The 17,402-nt window shown below is 43.9% G+C and overlaps 1 protein-coding gene across 1 annotated transcript in view; it reads right to left on the reverse strand.

Annotated features, from left to right (window-relative positions):
• The window catches only part of LOC124774895 (protein yellow-like), a 78,607-nt gene extending 61,595 nt beyond the window's left edge, over positions 1-17,012 (reverse strand). Inside the window, exon 1 of the mRNA XM_047249554.1 lies at positions 16,971-17,012. The gene's annotated coding sequence lies outside the window, so the exon portion shown is untranslated. The remainder of the gene's footprint in view (positions 1-16,970) is intronic.
• Positions 17,013-17,402: the final 390 nt, after the last annotated feature.

The raw sequence follows: 17,402 nt of genomic DNA on the forward strand, positions 1-17,402 counted from the left end.
GTGCCAGAGTTACTACACTGGCGGAAGCCTTTGTACAGGCAGACGTTGACGTCTAGCAGGGACAAATACACTAAATGTCAAAGTCTCCGTGAGAAATCGTTGCCGGCCGCGGTGGTCTAGTGGTTCTAGGCGCGCAGTCCGGAACCACGGGACTGCTACGGTCGCAGGTTCGAATCCTGCCTCGGGCATGGATGTGTGTGATGTCTTTAGGTTAGTTAGGTTTAAGTAGTTCTAAGTTCTAGGGGACTGATGACCACAGAAGTTAAGTCCCATAGTGCTCAGAGCCATTTTTGAGAAATCGTTGATGGCCAGGCAAACGAAGCAGGCGGAAATGGCGTTAATGCAGGAGAAAAAGATAGTGCGAAGGACTAGCATACATTTTGGAGGTCGTGGGAAGCACATACACTACTTTCCATTAAAATTGCTACACCACGAAGATGACGTGCTACAGACGCGTAATTTAACCGACAGGAAGAAGATGCTGTGATACGCAAATGATTATCTTTTCAGAGCATTCACACAAAGTTGGCGCCGGTGGCGACACCTACAACGTGCTGCCATGAGGAAATTTTCCAACCGATTTCTCAAAAAACGGCTCTGAGCACTATGGGACTTAACTGCTGAGGTCATCAGTCCCCTACAACTTAGAACTACTTAAACCTAACTAACATAAGGATCACAAACATCCATCCCCGATGCAGGATTCGAGACAGTGACCGTAGCGGTTGCGCGGTTCCAGACTGTAGCGCCTAGAACCGCTTGGCCACTTCGACGATTTCTCATACACAAGGAGCAGTTGACCGGCGTTGCTTGGTGAAACGATGTTGTGATGCCTCGTGTAAGGAGCAGAAATGCGTACCATCACGTTTCCGACTTTGATAAAGGTCGGTTTGTAGCCTATTGCGATTGCGGTTTATCGTATCGCTACATTGCTGCTCGCGTTGGTCGAGATCCAATGACTGTTAGCAGAATATGGAATCGGTGGGTTCGTGAGGGTAATACGGAACGCCGTGCTGGATGCCAACGGCCTCGCATCACTAGCAGTCGAGATGACAGTCATCTTATCCGCATGGCTGTAACGGATCGTGCAACCACGTCTCGATCCCTGAGTCAACAGATGGGAACGTTTGCAAGACAACAACCATCTGCACGAACAGTTCGACGACGTTTGCAGCAGCATGGACTATCAGCTCGAAGACCGTGGCTGTGGTTACCCTTGACGCTGCATCACAGACAGAAGTGCCTGCGATGGTGTACTCAACGAGAACCTGGGTGCACGAATGCCAAAACGTCATTTTTTCGGATGAATCCAGGTTCTGTTTACAGCATTATGATGGTCGCATCCGTGTTTGGCGACATCGTGGTGAACGCACATTGGAAGCGTGTATTCGTCATGGCCATACTGGCGTATCACCCGACGTGATGGTATGGGGTGCCACTGGTTACACGTCTCGGTCACCTCTTGTTCGTATTGACGACACTTTGAACAGTGGACGTTACATTTCGTATGTGTTACGACCCGTAGCTCTACCCTTCATTCGATCCCTGCGAAACCCTACATTTCAGCAGGATAATGCACGACCGCATCTTGCAGGTCCTGTGCGGGCCTTTCTGGATACAGAAAATGTTCGACTGCCGCCCTGGTCTGCACATTCCCCAGATCTCTCACCAATTGAAAACGTCTGGTCAATGGCGGCCGAGCAAATGGCTCGTCACAATACGCCAGTCACTACTCTTGAACTGTGGTATCGTGTTGAAGCTGCATGGGCAGCTGTACCTGTACACGCCACCCAAGCTCTGTTTGACTCAATGCCCAGGCGTATCAAGGTCGTTATTACGGCCAGAGGTGGTTGTTCTGGGTACTGATTTCTCAGGATCTATGCACCAAAATTGCGTGAAAATGTATTTGTCCAATGAATACCCGTTTATCATCTGCATTTCTTCTTGGTGTAGCAATTTTAATGGCCAGTAGTGTACTAACGTCCAATTTTCTGCGGTCATAGGCCTACAGTTACACAGTTGTAAGTGATTCACGGAAACGAAACTCAATTTTTATAAGCGAAAGCATATAAATCACTTCTTGAGGGTTGTTATATTGATGTACAAAAACAGATGTTAATTTAGAACAGTGGCAATCAAATGTAAGAAAACTGAGTGTGTTGTTCGAATCACCGCTGTCGATTTTTCGTAAAAACTTCGGGATATAATCGTAACTAATGTTTCGTATTAATGCGTAATTTAAGTATCAGACTCTTCACTACAGTGATTACACAGTGTTGTGTAACAGGTGAATCCCAAGTGTGGACTGTCACTGGACGTTGTGTGCACGATGGGTCAGTGGAAAAGCTATATAATCGATATGCGCCGTTTTTTCATTTCCCTTTCGACGCTGCCTTACTCGCGTTCGCTCGGCACTGCGCTTATTGGGCATTTTGAATTCCTTTCGACAAGAGCTTTCCTCTGATTTTCTCTGACTGAATTTCGAGCATATTTTCATTTGACATGGACTATCTTTCTTTATTCCGTGATTTTCAGTTTAATACTGATTTTCACATTTATTTCGAAGAATAGTTTTATTGTATCGCTTTGTTTACTAGTAAAACTCGGCACGCTTTTCACACTGAGACTGGAATCAATGGCCCAGCTGCATACGTCTCAACGCTACAGCAATTTGTAGCCTTATACAAAGATATCTGTTTACAATCTCGTGGACGCACATACTCTGGTACGATGACGCCATGGACAAAATAGATTTTTGGCGACAAAAACGTACAGACATGATGTATCTGTTGTGGCATCAAGCCGGCCAGAGTAGCCGAGCGGTTCTAGGCGCTACAGTCTGGAACCGCGCGACCGCTACGGTCGCAGGTTCGAATCCTGCCTCGGGCATGGATGTGTGTGATGTCCTTAGGTTAGTTAGGTTTAAGTAGTTCTAAGTTCTAGGGGACTGATGACCTTTGCAGTTAAGTCCTATAGCGCTCAGAGCCATTTTTTTGTGGCATCAACTTTTGTTTATACACTATTAGTCTCGTAGTTATTAGCAATTCGAAAGAGAAGAGAATGGGGTTTCAAGCCAAAAGTCCTGTTATCGACTGCTGTGTAATTTTCGCCTCATTCCACAAAATTGTGCCTTGCTTCTTTGGAGAACATCGTGGCAACATTTACGGTGCACCACTGGTCATAATGCGAACTGATGACTTGTGTTCACTTTCTGGCTGTAGACTTCGCGTTTTATGCATCAGAACAGACAAGAATCTAATGGGTTGTGGTTCTGCGACCTTGATGGGTCATGACATCGTCGAACGCTGTCAGTGTATCCGTCAGGGAATGTGACATGATGTTTCCTCTGATGGGTAGAATCCGCAATAATTAATCTCGCTGGAAGAACATATCTAGTCTTGTTGCGATAGAAACCTCTCCAAATTCCAATATAAACTGATATTATACGCAGTCTTCATGCCTTGTGCTTACGATGAGACACCAGGGCCAAGTAATCGATTTTCAAATACACTCCACCACACAGTTAAGGCAAGCGATGTTTAAAACGTTTCTGTATTTACCAACTTTCTCTCACCAACAATGTGAGTTACGCATGTCGTTGATCCTACCGGGATTCGAAGCAGCCCATCAGTGAATCGAATTAATGACCAGTTATCTGTCTCTATGTTGTTCGATTGTGGTCAGTGAATTACTGCCCATACAAGAGGTATGGCAGCCTTCGCGTTTTTTTTTTTTTAATTGGCTTACTGGACTCGGTACTCGGGAGAGATGGGCGCTTGCAAGACCTGTCCGGCCATCCATATCTAGGCTTTCCGTGATTTTCCTAAATCGCTTAAGGAGAGAACTGGGACGGTGTCTTTGATAGGACACGGTCGATTCGTTCCGCATCTTTTCCGAATCTGAGATTGTTCGCTGTCTCTATAAGACTGTAGCGAAATGCAGGAAGACCCGAAGACGACTGACGACTGGTACAGGTACTGGCAGTTGACTCTGAACATAAATAAATGTAAAGCATTGCGCATAAATAGCCGGAGAGATCAGCTACTGGTCGACTAGACTATTGGACACAGTTTACTGGAAACGGTAAGAAACACTAACACGCTGAACAATCTCCAGTGGTAGAGTTACAAGGGAGGCCAACTGTGTATCACGGAGAGGTTTACTACTAAAATTTCGAGACAGTACTTTCCCATAAGAGTCGGACAACATACTATTTCTTGACACATTCGTCTTGCGAAAAGACCACAACGAGAAAATTCGAGACATTGAAGCTAATACAGAGGTTTATGCAATAATTCTTCCAGGTGCCATTCGCGAATGGAACAGGGAAGGGGGGATCAGTTTAGGGTATCAGAAGTACCCTCCACTACACACCATCAAGTGTGTATTGATATAGTTCTACATCTACATCAATATTCTGCAAATCACACTCAAATGCCTGGCAGAGGGTTCATCGAACCACCTTCACAATAATTCCCTGTTATTCCGCTATCGAACAGTCCGTGGAGAAAACGAACACCTATATATATTCGTGCGAACTCTGATTTCCCTTATTTTATTGTGACGATCGTTTCTCCCTACGTAGGACGGCGTCAACCAAATATTTTTGCATTCTGAGGAGAAAGTTGTTGATTGAAATTTCGTGAGAAGACTGGCCGCAGCGAGAACCGCCCTCATTTCAATGATGTCCATCCCAAATCTTGCATCATGTCCACGACACTCTCTCCCCTATTTCTCGATAATACAAAAAGTGTAGCAGATTCAGAAGGATGTAGGTTGCAGTAGGTACTGGGAGATGAAAAAGCTTGCACAGGATAGAATAGCATGGAGAGCTGCATCACACCAGTCTCAGGACTGAAGACCACAACAACAACAACAAAAAGTGTTGCTGTTCTTTGAACTTTCTCGATGCACTGCGTTAATCCTCTCTGGTAAGGAACCCAGACCGCGCAGCAGTACTTCAAAAGAGGACGGACGAGCCTAGAGTAGGCAGTCTCTTTAGAAGATCTCTTGCATCTTCTAAGTGTTCAGGCAATAAATCGCGCTCAATGGTTCGCCTTCCCAACAACATTTTCTATGTGTTGCTTCCAATTCAAGTTGTTCATAATTATAATTTCTAGGTATTTAGTTGAATTTACGGCCTTTAGATTTGATTGATTTATCGTCTAACCGAAGTTCAGCGGATTTCTTTTGGCATTCATGTGGATGGCCTCACACTTTTCATTATTTAATGTCAGTTGCCAACTTTAGCACCAAACAGATATCTTTGTTTTGGTTCAAATGGTTCAAATGGCTCTGAGCACTATGGGACTTAACATCTATGGTCATCAGTCCCCTAGAACTTAGAACTACTTAAACCTAACTAACCTAAGGACGTCACACAACACCCAGTCATCACGAGGCAGAGAAATCTTTGTTTTGATCTTCTGATGACTTTATTACGCAGTAAATGAGAGCATCATCTGCAAACAATCTAAGACGGCTGTTCAGATTTCTTCTAAAGCGTTTATGTAGATAATAGATAAGGTACAGCAGGGGAACACCAGAGATCACCTCTGTTTTTTGCATGACTTTCCGTCAACTGCTATGAACTGTAACGTCCCTGACAGGAAATCACGAATCCACTCGCATAACTGAGAGGATATTCCATAAGCACTCAATTTGATTACAAGCCGCTTGTGAGGTAGTGTCAAAAGCCTTCTGGAAATGTAGAAATACGGAATTCACCGCTTCGTGTGAGTAAAGAGATAGTTTTCTTCACAAGAACGATGCAATCTAAATCCGTGTTGACTACCGTAAGATACCAAGGAGTAACCATCCGGAGCGGCGTAAGGCGTAATGACTACATAAAACAGCGCGCAGGAAAAGCAGATGACAGATCGATATCAACCGATGTCTGAACATTGTTCCTCAGAATGGGACTCTTACCAAGCATGATTTATAGAGGAGATAGAGAAGATCCAAACAAGAGCGGCACGTTTCGTCACGGGGTGTTTTCGTCGGCGGGAGAGCTATACGCGTTACTGAGCTGTTTAACAAACTCTACTCGCAGATTTTACAAAAGAGGTATTGTTTATGACGCAAAGGTTTGCTGTTGAAGAGTCAGGCAACGCATTAATTTCTCCCACAGAAGTCTCTCGAAGTGATCATAACGGGAAAATTAGAGAACTTGTATATCATACGGACCTTTACCTACGTACAAGCATTTTCTGCATGTGCCATTCGTGGTGGGACAGGAAAGGGGGACTTAGTGGTGCTCGGCGTACACTCCGCCACACACCGTAAGATGGCTTTCAGAGTTTAGATGTAGATGCAGATGCAGATGCAGTAATCTTGTCGTCAATGGGGTGTCAAACTCTAATCTTGCTTCTTCCTGTCAATCTATGTGACAGTGTTCAGTAATATCGGCTTCAGTGGCGTCTAAAAGACCCCGAGCTATGTCTCTATTTTGTTGTTCATTTTCTGTGTGTTTCGTAATTTTAATAATGCAGGTTAACGTCGCTTACGGCGGTATAGGCAGGTCGTTTGATCTGTGTTTCTCGTGGTCTACATGCTGTTTCTCAGTTTGTGTCTAACTTCGGTGGTTAGTACAGCATTTTCGTGTTTTATATGATTGTGCATAATAGGAAATTGATAGGGATTGTGCTTTTTGTGTGTAGACACAACGGGAACTGACAGCTGTTTGGCTCTGTAGCTCAGTTTGCTTTTAAGGCCATGATATGCAATAATCTGCTTCCGTCTTATCAAATAACTGCTGATCTGGATTCAGAAACATCTACAGTTTATAGCCGATCGCGACCACAATACTAACTGTCGACCAAGCGGGTGGAGAAGTGAAAGTCAAGACAAGCCTCAGGTAAAATGGCAAATGGGTATCCAATAAGTGATACGTAGCTTGAGACTTACCCACAGAGACTCTTTTGAACATACGTGTCCTTAGGTAGTTCTAACGATCCTTTATCGTTTACACTATGTGTATTGGGTCGGTGCAGAAGCCCGAGCCGTTTTTAATTGGGTTGGCACCACTGCATTGTGAAACATTCGTTTTAGTCATTCATTTGTTTTTTCTTCAGTTCGAAGTTTGGTTGTTGCGAACAGGAGCTTGTATGTTGTTAACAGATTCGTTTGGCCATTTTCAGGGCTAATCAGTGTCAAGTAGATTAAAACGAGCACTTTCGACACAGTTCACTCTCCAAGTTTAATAGAGGAAGCATATTCCAAGAGGACGGCACGGAAATGGTTTTTTCGTTTCCCGGAAGGAAAATTCGACTTGTGTAATGATCACGTTCCGGAACACCTTCGGTTTTCAATACAAAGGCCCAAATTTGTTGGTTGGTTGTTTTTGGGGAAGGAGACCAGAAAGCGAGGTCATCGGTCTCATCGGATGGGGAAGGAAGTCGGCCGTGCCCTTTCAGAGGAACCATCCTGGCATTTGCCTGACGTGATTTAGGGAAATCACCCAAATTTGCTGGTTCACGATAATCTTCGCCAGACAACGCAACAGTTAATGCAAATTATAGAACGCGAGCACACAATCACTGTGCGCCATTTATATCCATTGAATAAGGTGCAAAAATTGGGTACGTGGGTAGCACATGTGTTAAGCGATACCAATAAATATCAGCGAATAGGTTTGTCTTCTCTGGCTCGTTATCGTTTGGTGTGCCGTAGGCACAAAGCATTCCTTGGGAATATTGTCACAGTGACGAGAAGTGGTATCTGTATATGAACTTAGACAAGACGAAAGAACGGCTCATCCTATCGAAAAATGCAGCATCCGCGTGCGAAGAATCGTGCACACCCTCAAAGGAATCATATTGAGCGTTTGGTAGAACCAACCTGGCTTCTACATCTACATCCATACTCCACAAGCCACCTGACGGTGCGTGGCGGAGGGTACCCTGAGTACCTCTATCGGTTCTCCCTTCTATTCCAGTCTCGTATTGTTCGTGGAAAGAAGGATTGTTGGTATGCTTCTGTGTGGGCTCTAATCTCTCTGATTTTATCCTCATGGTCTCTTCGCGAGATATACGTAGGAGGGAGCAATATACTGCTTGACTCTCCGGTGAAGGTATGTTCTCGAAACTTTAACAAAAGCCCGTACCGAGCTACTGAGCGTCTCTCCTGCAGAGTCTTCCACTGGAGTTTATCTATCATCTCCGTAACGCTTTCGCGATTACTAAATGATCCTGTAACGAATCGCGCTGCTCTCCGTTGGATCTTCAATATCTCTTCTATCAACCCTATCTGGTACGGATCCCACACCGCTGAGCAGTATTCATCATGAATTGCTATCAAAAAATGAAACGATAGAAAGTGCTGCGTATACTAAATAGCTTACTCACTGTTGCTACTGAGAACAAATCACTCAGTAAACCTGTGACGTTACGCCAGAATCACCCATATCGATGGCTGAACTTGGTTGGGAACCACTTCCCCAACTTCTACCAGACTTATCTGTTCCTGTTTATCATCTTTACCGGTCTCTCCCTGACGACGTTCGGGGATAATTGTCTCATGATGAAGCTTCTCTCAGCAGATTTCTTCAACTCGAAATGATAACAGTTCTACGGAAGAGCCATAGAACTACCTGAACGCTGATCGGCTTCATTGACAATGATGGTGAGTACGTCACTCAGTAGTGTATCTCTATTGTTATAGCGTATTGTATTGTAAACTAATATGGTGTAACGAATCTGTGCACAGACCGGTACAAGGATAGTCACTAAATGGTGTAAATGAAAGATAGAGCAGGAGAACGCGTGGGAAGGAAAAGAAATAAAAAAGTATTGAAAGCTTAGCTTCCCAGAGAAGGCTGCTGACGTTGAAGGAACTGATTGGCGACAGAATAACAGTTGTGTCTCTTACAAACGTATTGGCCTTTAGACATAGGAAATGCGTCAGAAATGCACTGACAGTCATATTGTGAGCCATACGTGTTTGGGTGACTCATTTGACGGAATCGAAGACCCAGCTTTGCCTCAGGTTCAGTCTCCAAACTGAGTGAATGGTTTCGTGTATTTAACAGTAAGGCACGCTGATTACTTGAATATTATTCACAACGACCTCAATTTTGTTGACACTTTTAACTCGTGCGCATACTGTTTGCGAACTCGTCCCGCAGAAATTTGAAACTTGTTCATTTAGAAAAGTTCACCGCATTTTTGTAAAAACGCTGTTCTTAATACGAGACGTCTGTTGTAACTAATCGTTGCATTAACTGGCCGAATCTCATAGGCGACTACCGTTTAAATTCCCTCCACATTCACACAAACACTGTCCACCACTGTTCACAACTACATGAAACCGCTCTATTTGTAAACAAGTACCTTTTATTGACGCGTGGTCCAAAATACCAGCAACACCGTATTGTTGTCAGATTTTCAAAGCATAACATACATTCTGAATATTTTGTTGTATCACGAATTGCTGTACTAACCCGTGAAAGGCATTAAATGTTCTTTCGAAGTCATGACGAAATCTCGCAAAACTCTCAGAGCTACTGACTGGTAACTGATATGAGTAACAGCGAGAATCTGGAACCCTGGAAAGGCATGCTTTCGTGTCCATAATCGGCTTACTTTACTTCTAGATGACCACCGTTTTATTACAACGTCTGCTGTAGCCTAAAAGCTCAAGCATCTGATGTAGGTGCCCATTAAGGTATACATTTAAATTATAAGGTGCTTTCCTGAAATTAATTGACCTATGCACAGTTGATTTTCGCTGGGTGATCTGAGAAATGTTCCTTATCACTATTGGCGTGCAGAGTTGTTGGATGTGTATTGATCTAAATTATAAACAACTCAACAATGTTACTCATGGACTGAGGCATGTCTGATGGAGGAAGGATCCCTTGGATGGGGATGCTATGCCCCAGCGTTTCGGCAAGAACTTTCATTCTCATCTTTCCTTTAATTTATATAATAATTCACAGCAGCAGCAGCAGCAGCAACAACAACAACAACAACAACAACACAGTACAGTGCACTACAAGACCACTGATTGATATTTACACTATGCAAATAGTCTTCTGATACAATAACAGGTCAGAAGGACACCACTTCCATTAGTATATACCCATTAAACCGTTATTCCTTTGGTTGTCCGTCATTTGCCTGAATGACTTCATGCGAGATGCAGCATGATTTCTACTACAAAGGTGTGTCTACCCTGGTCCGACCTAACCAGTGCTTGTCCTATAATAACCATGGTGTGAACTGAATGCAACCGCAAACTTAACGGTCCTCGCTCCACAACTGTTTTCCCATGAGCATATGGCTGATTATACGACTTTTTAAACAGCCTCAGTCATTCAGGACGTGGATTCGTATGGGATAGCTATTTCCGCGGTTCGAGGGAAAATACAATTTGAAGCAGTACTGAGACAACCATGAAACGTTATCGGTCACACGTATTTTAATTTCTTGTTTTCTGTTGTTTGAGAATTATTTGTTATTAGATGCACGATTGTCACAACTGCCCGGAAAATCCTGCAGCTTTCTGGAGATAAGCGCTCTAGCCGCCGTATCCCGGGTTGCACACCTCTTGTGTGGTTTCCGCAAGCCGCTTCCTGGCTGTGGTCGCCACACGCAGCTGCAGGTCGCCGTCAGCACACACTGCCGCCGCCGCCGACACGCCGGAAAGTGACGGCACAACCCCAAGAGCGAGCAGAGGAGTTTTTGCTTTTGCGGGGTCGTCAAGCTGTCCGCGATGTTGTCCGGGCACACCGTACTGCACCTGAGAACTCTACAGCTTCATGAATCTCTGCAGAAAAACAAACGCTTTCCAGATATTCCAAGTCTCCGCAGCCGCCCTCCGACTGTTGACTTTATTCAGAACATCAGAAACTATTCAGTTTAGGCCAATAAAACTAGAGTGCTGTAGACACATGTCAAATGTATTCGCATATATAGCGGATTAGTTTGGATCAGAGAAAATCACAACGGATCTGCATTGACGATCTACTCTTTTTCGGTTCTTACATCTATCTTTACCAGTCATGAGCTTTTCCTACTTTAGAAAAAAAAAATGTTTACTTCAAAAAAACCGCAGTAAATTGGTTTTATTGAAACAAGGAGCATAGGACCGAAAATATTTTTTTCTCTACCGCTATTTCACCGGCAGGCCTGCTGAGCAGTTATCACCAGGGAGAAGTACCAGCAACCAATTGTCACAGGTCTGAATTCCCCAAAGCTACTGATCTCAATTTTTAACCAATTTCATCTACTTGTGTAGCGTCTTGTGTTACCTTCAGAAGGAAGTACGTGTAAGACCAGCCAGTTACCGCAAAGTCCCTCCTAGAGTAGTAATTTCTAGAAAAGAAGGGTAAGAAGAAAGGAAAGAAGATTTCCAGCGTCCCGTTTACGGCGTGATCATTATAGATTAGTTCCGATTGGGTTCACAGAGATGGGCAGTAAACATTTCAAACGAACCATCTGTTGACTGGCAAAAGCGATTAAGGCAGAGCGCGAAAACATAAGTCAGAATCGTTTAACGGAGGCTTCAGTCACCTCCCTACCTCTTCCCGCCTCCCTCCCCCACCCCTCTCGGCTATCACCACTAAATGTGAACCCAGAGTGTTATTCACTGCACCGCCTCGCAGTAGATGAGTAAGAAAAGAGAAATAATGACTAAGTTGTTTTGAGGTACCTCAGTTTAACTAGGAATCCGAAACATTGTGTGACTTGACACTTTTCACAGTCACAAAGTAAGACATATGCCACGTCACAGTGCCAGCTAAAATGTAATATCATCAACGGATAATATGTATTTGTGACACTATTCATATCCACTGAGTCATATTAAGCGAATTCCATCAACATTATTTCTGAGAAAAGGGCTTCTTCGCACGATGCAGTCGCCTGTCTTTTTAGAGTGAATTCCATCCACATAATTTCTGAGAAAAGGGCTTCTTCTCACAATGCAATCGCCTAGCGTGTTACCAGCTTTATCATTAAGTCAGTTGTATTTGGTATTCATCTCCTACTGATGTGAGATCGTGGTAAGCACAATGTATGAGCTGACTTTCATCGACCGACGGCCTTGGCTCAACCGACAGTCTTGGCTGAAGCTAATTCTGACCTTTTATAACGGGTAAACTTGCGCTTAGTACGCTTCACACGTTGACTAAAACCATGCTTTTGGAGAGATTCGTCCAATATGACCAACACTCCCACATACATATTCCCCGATAATACTCCAATGCCGCACAGGAATGAGTCACTCCGATCGAGTGTACACAGATCAGCCAGAACATTAACAGTCGGTATGTCCACCTTCGGATAACAACGCCGTCGCATCGTGTCATGGTAGCAATGAGGCGTTGGTAGGTCACTGGAGGAAGTTGGTATCACATCTGCACACACAAGTGACCTAATTACTATAAATTCCGGGGAGCAGGGTATAACACTACCGTCTGCTACTGCTATACCATAACCTTAAAGTAGGAGGCAGGTCGTGAAATATAATTATCTAGTAAAAACAATTATGGTATAAAACAACAGAGCAGTGTTACCCTCTGAGAGGAATTTTGCTAGGTTGACCGTGCTGTACCTAACGGGAATGGCTTATAGAAAATGAAAGTCATAATTACGTAAATATTTGAACAGTACGAACAAAATTTTGCCTATCTGTACTGTTCAACTGATAAAGAAAACGGTCGCCAGCCTAACTAGGCAAGAGAATGATTAACATCGTTTAAGGAAATAGTTATTAGTAATTTTAACGAATAAACACAACCTATACTTTGTCACACGCAAGTGCAATGAACTCTGGCACATACATATGTTTACGGTAAGATTGAAACTAACAGTTAGAGCAGCAGAAACTATTTGCAAAATTATAAGAGATACCGAAACACCCTATTACTTTCAGGCTTTAAAGAAATTATGGTTTTTTATAATTAGTGGTCTTTCCGTTACTAATTACCCAGCATTAATACAATAGACAAACTGTGGATCCTTTTATGTTATTAATATGCACTTCCTATACACAAGAGAAACATACACTTAGCAAACATAGGTATATAACGTTTCACAACTGCAGTTTTCCATTTTTACTACAGTGAAACACAAAATTAACATATACGTAAGATACTGACTCATCTTCTGCGATTTACAACAGGCAGTAATGTGATCATTCACTAAGCAAAACTTTATAAGCCTCAATCTTAAGAACTTTTAATTTTGAAGTAGGCAACAACACATTAATAAGCAGTTTTACTAGGAAAATTATTTTCAGCAAGCATCATTAACTTTAACCCACTCTCTTGCCACATTAACTTTAACTTTCTTTTTAGTATGTTCAAGAGACATCAATTACCAAAACTCTAGGCTTTAATTTCTTTCAGTAAGGGCACTCGGAAATCACTTTAGTTCAAACGGAGAGGAACCTGAGAGGTGTTATGATGAGGAGAAAAATCAAGGTTGGTATATAAATTTAGATATAAATTAACTTATATTTGAACACACTAACACATCCATTAAGCCGATCCTTCACTGTACATCATTATAGCATTCCGATGCAATGATTGCGCAATGTGGTGGCAACTGCATGTTGGTAGGTGGAATTGCAGGCAGAATTGCTGGACTCTTGTCATTTCTTGGTGGCGATGATAGATACAAATTCCAGAATGGTTCCAGCTATTTATCCATCCATCCGAGGCATTGGAAAGAAGCAGAAAAAGCCTCTCTCGGAACCAGCACAATATGCATCTTTTACATGGCAGTTCACGGTTTGGTAGCTCGTGCTCGTCCCAGACTGACTCTTATTCCACCTTTTCCACCTAGGCCAACCACAATTTGCGCGCGCTACACAGTTCCGTTCCCGAGGGGAACCACTACACCTTTTACATACAAACTAACTAAGAACCCAAGTGAGGATCAGCAGTTTACATAACAGTAACCAAATTCATTCAATAAAACAGAACATTTGCACATATTGACATTTCTAAAAAAAATTATTCAGACAGAAATTACAATTACGTACAGTAAGTTTTGTTCTCTCCAAATGGGACAAAGAATTTAAATGGCAGATACACTACTTTGCATTGAACCAAAACATGACGTCAAAGTTTGTACAAAGAATGGAGTATACAATTTTGTGTTATCTATTCAATCAAACACATTTACAGAAGCACAGCAATGTAACATTAACTGAAACAAAAGCAAAATAAATCAGTACAGCATTAGAACTATGGTTTTACAAGGGCCGTGAGCACTGACGCCACGTTCAATCACATCCATTATGTGAGCGATCGGATTCATACCTGGTGAGTTGGGAGTCCAGCACATCAATTGGAATTCGCCACTGTGTTCCTCGAACAACCCCGTCACACATCTGGCCTTGTGACATGGCGCAGTATCTTGTTGAGAAACACCACTACCGTTGGGGAACATGATCATCATGAAGGGGTGTACATGATCTGCAACCAGTGTACGATACTTCTCGCCAGTCACGGTGCCCTGCTCGAGCTCCACTGGACCTATGGATGCCCAAGTGACTGTTCTCCAGAGCATAATGGAGCTTGTCTCCGTCCCGCAGCACAGATGAAGAAGGTATCGGGATTCAGCAGACCGTGCATCACTGTGCCGACGCGCCAACGTTGATGTTAGTTCCGCAGCAGTTTGCCGCCTGTCCTGATTTACCATTCTGCGCAGCCAACGACGTCCGACATGTGTAATTAGGGGTGGCCGACCAACTTCACAACATCTGGACGTCGTCTCGTCTTGGTTTCACCACGTGTTGAAGACACTCAGCACAGCACTCCTCGAACAACCAACAAGTCGTGCAGTTTCTGAAATGCTCGTGCCATGCCTCCGGGCCATCACAATTTGCCCTCGATCAAATTTAGATCACGCGCCTTCGCCATTCTAAACACGGACAGCACGCTCACTACATGCACCGTACCTGTGTCTGACTAGCTGTCATTCCTCGCCAGGTGACGCTGCTATCGGCTGGACGGTTTTATATCTGTAGTAGGTCGGTGGTCATAATTTTCTGGCTGACCAGTGTAATTGTTTTCTGAAAGGTTTGTTTAGGCAATATGGCGAAAACAGTGGCATATATAGATGATGAAAACCGTTTTACAACAAGCTTGTACCCACAAGATATCTCACGTAGCTACCCTCGTGTGACATATTAGCCTATTGTTAAGGCAGGAATGTAGTTTGATCTCATAGGTAGCTCACGAACGTCGCACGTCCCAACGGCAGAAATATTTTATATTTACAGCAGTTGAAATGGCTGTATACACCTTTGATCTATGAAAGCACTATGGCGAACGTAGATTTCGTGTTATTGATATTGCATTTATGTTACGCTCGTCTGGAGTCGCTAGTGGTAAGAAAGGTTACGATTCGAACTGATCAACTATTCTTGAGTTCGTAGACTTCCACGGCGGGTGTCATTTCAGCTGAAATAATTTTGGGTATTGGTCCGCGTCATTGTCGGTCGGAACATCGGCAATTTAATTGTTTTAGTACCTTTCAACGACACTCCAATTCTGAAAATTATTTTACTCAAAACCCTTCTCAAGATTCCTGTAGCGCAAGTAGGAAGCTGAAGGAAGGTCGTTTGATTATAATTGACGATCAGTCACTGAAATCAGCCCTAGCCTTCAAGTAACTAGGAATAAATATTCAGAGTGGTGTAAGGTGGAACGCCCACAAAACCTAGCCATGGGGAACCAAATGCCAGACATTGACTTTTTGGAACAGTCATGACGAAGTGTAGTTCTCGCAGATGAGAAGCTGCTCGCCTTACCAAGTATCGTTCACGGAAGAGGTAGAGCAGAGTTAAAGAGGGACTGTTTCAGAGCGAAAGCCGCGCAGAGATGACCAACAAATCTGGGGGAGAGGCTTTTAAGAAAGACTTTGCGTGTCACGTAGAAGTTTACCGTTGAAATTCCGAGGGTCGACGTTCAAAAAATCAGCCAAGAAATAGAGTGCTTCCTGCAACACGCGTCTCGCGTAATGACTGCGACGATAAAAATGAATGATTTATTAGGTAGCTGCACTACGAAATTGTTCACTGTCGATGGCGTTACCTGTAGTGAACTATCGTCAAAGAAAGTGCTGCAAGACTCGACAAAAATTCCACTAGAAATCGAAGGCTTTTTTTTTAATGTGAATAAATTTAAGATAATACTTGTAGCGAAAAGAAAAAAAAAACAGATAGTATCAGATTACGTTAGTGGTGAATCACACCGCGTAAACATTTAGGAGCAATAGTAAGAAGCGAGATGAAATGAGAGGATCATATATAACCAGCTTTATGGAAGGTCAATGGAGGGCTTCGATTTGTTGGAAGGGTTCTGGGAAAATTGCCGTGATGTTGCTGTCGCTCGTGGGGCGCCTCAGACATCGTGGCTATTACGTTCTGCAAATTGCACCACTGGAGACCTATCCGCAATGCTTTGTATCACTGTTAATGTTCCTCTAACACTCCCGGGGAAGAAAAAACGAGACAGAACCGAGGGAAGAAGTTTGTTTTCAAACAATACACACCGCATGCTGTCGATGTTTGCACTGTTGTGCAAATATTGTAAAGTGGAATACAGACAGAATTTTTTTTTTTTTTTAAAGAAGATGTCGTAACTGTGTAACGAGCCAACGGAAACCCTGGGAACATTATACGCTCAGAAAATATCTCTGAATAGCCTCCGAAATTTTGTCGGTGCAGGTAAGGAACCAGAAAATTACGGCAAAATTCATATAGAGGGGAACCGACAGGCATTCCCGCGTAGCGTTCGCTTATGGAACGGAAAATGGTTGAAGGAGGGAGGGGGGGAGGCGGTGATAGTGATACACTACGAGTAAGTACCATCTGCTAGATAACCGTGAAGTAATAACTCAGTGCCGTGCAATTGATGGCCGTCGCTCGAAGAGAGGTCAGCAGAGAATTTCACGGAATTCAGCCAGTTGCAGCAGACTGTAGGTCTCGGAGCCAGCACTGTGGCGCGTACTCACCGGAGGCGCTGTGGTGTGTGGACGAGGAGAGTAGCGGCCGCTTCTGTCTGGTGTAGCGTCCGCCAGCAGGGTCCCCGCCTGAGTGTTGCGCTCCGCCGGCCTGGCCCGCGCTATATACCGACGCGGCGAACCGGTCGCTTCTCCGCGGGCAGCGCCCATGACGCACGCCAGCCCCCGCTGACCTCACGCCCTCGATGCGCCTTCCACACCGCCGCGCACACCCCAAATTTCACCGCGGCGGAACATACGTCGAGTCAATCACGTCGTACACACTTATTGTGCAACACAGTTCGTATCGTTACGGCGCGGAAGAGCTGTAGCAAATGTGGATGAAAATGCCGCGCGCAGAATCACTATTTGAGAGAGGGAGGGTCTTGGTGCTCGGTTCCTATTTGATCCGGGGTAAAAAATTTTCAGCTAGACCAGCGGCCA

The sequence above is a fragment of the Schistocerca piceifrons genome, chromosome 2, assembly GCF_021461385.2.
Source record: "Schistocerca piceifrons isolate TAMUIC-IGC-003096 chromosome 2, iqSchPice1.1, whole genome shotgun sequence".
Taxonomy (NCBI): Eukaryota; Metazoa; Arthropoda; class Insecta; order Orthoptera; family Acrididae; genus Schistocerca; species Schistocerca piceifrons.